A 6000-nucleotide genomic window follows, 5' to 3' on the forward strand; every position below is an offset into this window, starting at 1 on the left:
TATTATAGCAAAAACGTGTCAAAAGAGGATGCACAATAACTGTATATGTTATCACATGATACCTTTTATTCACTGTTCGTAAAACTGGTGCAGCATCGTGATCTTCGCCCAAATGACTCGCTTCACGAATAGGACCCCCCAATTCCCAGTGCTCTGGAGCCGCCCCTGGTAAAGTTATGAACTTGAAATTTTCAGGGAATGTGCCCAATTTAGTTTTAGGAAAAGTCAGAAAATTTCAGCATCGTAGTTTCAGCGGTTTCAGAGATATTCCCGAAAAACCTGAGGGGTGGATAAAAACAACCCCCCCCCTGCCACTAATAGGGTTAACTAATGTGGTTCTCTTTACTTTGTCTGGTCCCTCGTTCCATATAAAGCGGAACAAAATACTATTTAAATCCTTAATTGTTGACTCACTCGGATTCGGTAGAGCTGTTAAGACGTGTACTAGCTTCGACACCAAAAGAGATTTAACCCTATTAGTGGCAGGGGGGGGGGGTTGTTTTTATCCACCCCTCAGGTTTTTCGGGAATATCTCCGAAACCGCTGAAGCTACGATGCTGAAATTTTCTGACTTTTCCTAAAACTAAATTGGGCACATTCCCTGAAAATTTCAAGTTCATAACTTTACCAGGGGCGGCTCCAGAGCACTGGGAATTGGGGGGTCCTATTCGTGAAGCGAGTCATTTGGGCGAAGATCACGATGCTGCACCAGTTTTACGAACAGTGAATAAAAGGTATCATGTGATAACATATACAGTTATTGTGCATCCTCTTTTGACACGTTTTTGCTATAATAAGCGGATCCAGGCGTCCAAAAAGGGGGGTTATGTTTTACCTCCCAACATAGGTGCCCTGACACCGCCTATGCATTACCAATACAATTTTAGTCGTTCTCTCATAAGAAAATTATAACATAACAAGACCATTACCACCCTTTTTAGAAACAGTACCAACAAAAACCTTATTTACTATACTTTTTGTGTACCCCCAATCTCAATGATCTGTATCCGCCTATGATTTTTGAAAATGCATATTTTTAGGATCCATGTGAATTCCTGGTTCATTCTCTATCGATCGGCAAAAGTTGCGTTAAGATTGGTTCAGAAACCTGGCCGTGATAAACAGTCTAAAATGTATCTGCAATTTGCCCGTTTTTACCCCCCTCTACCCCCCCTATTGACATTTTTTAATTTTTATTTTTAGAAATGTAGATCACGTTGAGCGAAATCGAATGCCGTTTGAATTTTGAAAATCGGCCCGTTAGATCTCGAGATATCAAGGGGGGTCGTAAACAGCCCCCCCCCTGCCACTAATAGGGGGTAGCCAGGAGCCTGCCACTAATAGGGTTAAAGCGCCCCCCAAATATTCACCTTTTCACTTCCTTACTAGCAGCTGAAGCATTAAAAGAAAAAGGAGCAGCCCTGAGGAGTCGATGCTATAACAAATTTGAGAATAAATGGGGGAACGTCATTAACATATTACAAGACTCAGACACACCATCAACCAACTGAGCCTCTTTCCCATCACTCCGGGTTCAAGCTGACGTGCTGCCGCCGCCGTCGATGCTGCTGCCGCCGCCGGATGGGGCCGGCTGCCGCTCCCGTACCCTCCGTCCCGTCCTGGCCGCCGCTGTCGGGCCGTCGGGCCTGTGCCGCCGCTGCGCCTGTGGCTGTGCTCTGTGCCGCGATGGTGACCGTGTCGGTGTCCGCCGCCATCGCAACCCGTTTTTCGTGCCACCGCCGCTGTTTAGGTTGTGCTCATGTGGGTACTGTATGATTTTTATGCGCGTTTTGTCCTTTCTTTTGTCTTTTTTCATCCTTTGTTTTTCTTTCCCATTTACTTGGCCGCCCTGAGGCAACAATCACCTATGCGTGTGTACGTACGCGTGTGTGTGTACTGTGTACACTACAGAATCCTCGCCTCAGACGGAAGCACTTGCCGCGCGCTCCACAAATGGCAAATCTGGGCAACTTGCGTGTGCCGTTCTTTGTGACAGATGCCGTTGCCTGCGGTGCAGTTTTGTGAAGTCTGATTGTGAGCGCGCCTATATAATGTAAATTATACATGAAAAAAAGACATCATCTGTGATCAAAACTAACATGATATTCGTGATCAGCATACCGAAAAAACCAGGGATGCGGAGCCGGAGCCGGAGCCGGAGCCGGAGCCGCCGGAGCCGGCATATTTTGCCCGGAGCAGGAGCCGGAGCCGGAGCCGTGAAACAATATAGCCCGGAGCCGGAGCCGGAGCCGGAGCCGTCAAAAAAGGGGGCGACTCCGGCTCCTTTTCTTAAGAGGAAACAATTAGGTATTTACCTAGTTCGGTTTGACAGTACAAGGCGTAAAACAATGTGGTATTCAAAAAAGTCTTGTTATACAAATACAGAAGCAACGTGGTCGTGTACCAAATGTTCGTTTTTCTGAAGTTTGCCCCTCACTGTAAACGTCTTTTTGAACATAGCACGAGAATTGCTCGCTGAATTACTGAGAAAACCGGTTGACGCACACTGATTCGACCAGATTTCACAGACGATCAATTTCATCAAATTTATTTACTATTTCACAGACTCGTAGCTCGTATTTTCCAATACCTACAGCCCCACAGGGATAGACGACTTCTCAGGAATTGTCTGAACTAATAAATAAATTGCACGGCGCTTAACAGAACGTTAAATCGTCGGTGTTCAAAACTTATTTTTGAAAATATTATTCATATCTACAATACAATGTGCGCTAAACAGTTTTCTCAGTAATTCAGCTAGCAATTCTCGTGCTGTGTTCAAAAAGACGTTTACAGTGAGGGGCAAACTTAAGAAAAACGAACTATAGTACCAATCCCATCGCCTTTTTCTTCCACCCGTATTTAATTGATCGCATAGGGGATGTACTGAGTAGAAGCCGGAGCTGGAGCCGCCGGAGCCGGAGCCGCCGGAGCCGGATCATTTTACTCGGAGCCGGAGCCGGAGCCGGAGCCGCCATGACATTTCACCCGGAGCCGGAGCCGGAGCCGGAGCCGATTTTTTTTTTTCTCCGGAGCCGGAGCCGGAGCCGGAGCCGTCTGAAATTTCCACGGCTCCGCATCCCTGGAAATAACCCATGGAAGCCACACTTTACGACGTTCTAACAGGTCCCGATTTTCCCGACTTTTGGGTCATTGGCCTGACCTGGAAGGTCAACCGATGACCTAGGACCTTAAAATTGGGTATCATCGGCTTTCTCTCGTAACGAGCAACACGCTCGTTTTTACCGCGAAGCTCGATCAGGGGCCAAACGCGAGGGGGGTCGTACCCCCCCCCCCCCCCTTGTGCCGTCGAAGGACGCGAAATGGCCCGTGTGCCGGCGAGGTTTAAGATCCAATGGTTTCAGCAAGACGATGCCACGCCAATACCGCTAAAGAAAACCGGGAGGGGCTGTGGGAGCGCTTCTGGCAGCGCGTGATCTCGAGGTTCGAGGAGACACACCCGTGGTTGTCGAATTCTCCCAACGCAACCCCACCGGACTTTTTCCTATAGGATCACCTCAAGTCCCAGGTGTACCGAAACCACCCAAAAAGTCCCAAAGATCATAAGGATGCAGTGAAGTCAGTGGTGCGCCGTCTGCAGCTTTCCGTGTGTCGTGCTGCAGTAGAGGTCGCGCTGCGCGGGCTAAACTGTGCATGGAGCGAAAAGGGAGTCATCTCGAACATGACCTCGGCGCGGCTCAGAAAGGCGACTGCCGAGGGTCGAAATCCCCTCAAACGAAATGTCTTTGATGAGGCTTTCAGGTGATACCCAATTTTTTTTTTTGTTACACTGATACACCCTTAAATAGATTAGTTATAAAATCGTCTAACTTTTTTTAGAAGCCCGTTATAACGCGCTTGAAATGTTTTTAGACGAATCAAGGGGGAGGGAGATTGGGTGTGAACTGTGAACTGTGAAGCCTATTGCAAATTTTAGTTCGGCTCCGCGAGGTAGACGGCGGCATGCACAAATTCAACAAATTTGAACAGATGAGGAGATTCCGGTTGAGTGACATAATGTGCCCCACTCGATGAAATTTAAAATGCTTTTTTACTGAAAACTTCGACTGTATGGACAAAATTATGTTCAGCACGATAATGTTGACATTCATAACTATAGTTCATTTTTTTAAACCGGTTTGGCTCCAAGTACGTTCTTCGACTAAGCACGCGTTTTAGCCAGCGAAACGGCCAAAAACTGAACTTGAGAAAATCGAACGTCGCCTTATTTTAACATGTGAATTATTCCCGATAAATTCCATACGTGCTTTTTAGAACTAGACATTAGAACAGTGGTGATGTCATGCTGTGAAACTTTCATTGCAATGTAATGTATACCTACCATAAACAGAACCGTTTACTCGATTCTGACCACGGCAACAGTGAAAAATGAAGCTTTCCTAAAACTTTAATGAGGTTAGTGCTTGTGCGAGGAACATGTTCATAAATAGTAGAAAATGTAAAAACATGACCTTATTTCCTCGATAATTGCCAAAACTAATGCTGTACAAATATATACTTTATTTGAAAGAATGTAATATTTCGACCACAGGTCTTTTTCAAACAGTTTCAAATTAGAAAAGATACCATTTCCATTTGCCGCATTTCCAACTGCCTTTCAACAAAAATTTATGGTTGAATCGTGCCCACTAGCTCACTCGCACCACTCATGAAATATTTGGCTAGCAAAAATAGCATCACATTGACATAGGGCACCTATTTTTCAAAATACATAGTTTCAGCCGTACGAGATAAGTAAGTATTAACATACCGACTGACCATAACACAAAACATCCTACAGGCCTTCGCCATTATTTCTCACAATTTCGTCCAAAGTCACCCAGCTGTCTACAAGGCATAACAGATGCAGCATGCCAGCAACTATCATATGCTGTCCAGGCTTTTACACATTTACGTGTCTATCCGTCCAGTATTCACATAACACCGTAACACCAGAATGGAATACAAAGAAAGCAAAGATGGGCATAATTGGCATACTCGCATTAACATACCTATAGCGTTCAATGCCATAACATATAGCGTTTGATGCCCATAATCAATAACACACATAGTCCACCCTCCCCCCTCCCACACACACACAAACACTATCTAGCTATGATGCCCATAATCAATAACACACATAGTCCACCCTCCCCCCTCCCACACACACACAAACACTATCTAGCTATGAACGCGTAGACAGCTGGGTGACTTTGGACGAAATTGTGAGAAATAATGGCGAAGGCCTGTAGGATGTTTTGTGTTATGGTCAGTCGGTATGTTAATACTTACTTATCTCGTACGGCTGAAACTATGTATTTTGAAAAATAGGTGCCCTATGTCAATGTGATGCTATTTTTGCTAGCCAAATATTTCATGAGTGGTGCGAGTGAGCTAGTGGGCACGATTCAACCATAAATTTTTGTTGAAAGGCAGTTGGAAATGCGGCAAATGGAAATGGTATCTTTTCTAATTTGAAACTGTTTGAAAAAGACCTGTGGTCGAAATATTACATTCTTTCAAATAAAGTATATATTTGTACAGCATTAGTTTTGGCAATTATCGAGGAAATAAGGTCATGTTTTTACATTTTCTACTATTTCCTAAAACTTGTCGACATTTGGTGCCACCGTAGGGACATTGGGAGCCAGCTGCCACCAGTGACGTCATCATAGTATGATGATTTTTGAAGATACAATTTCCATGTATTTACCGAACATAATTTGAAACTGAATATTTTACCGGTAAGAAATTATTGACCAGACGCTGATGTTACCAAAACTCACGTGAGACCTTCGATAATGAACTTGGAGCCAAACCGGTTTTGAAATAAAACGAACTATAGGTACCTGAAACGGTATTCAAAGTCACCAGTACCACCACGCTATCCGAATAATCATGAACTAACGTTTATTCAAGTAAAAAAGCTTGGATTTCCGTTGCAAAAACAAACTTTTCACATTTCATCAAATATGGTCACAGGTGCGTTGTTGTAGGCAT

This window comes from Amphibalanus amphitrite, unplaced genomic scaffold (assembly GCF_019059575.1).
Source record: "Amphibalanus amphitrite isolate SeventyFive unplaced genomic scaffold, NRLGWU_Aamphi_draft 001351F_arrow, whole genome shotgun sequence".
Lineage (NCBI taxonomy): Eukaryota > Metazoa > Arthropoda > Thecostraca > Balanomorpha > Balanidae > Amphibalanus > Amphibalanus amphitrite.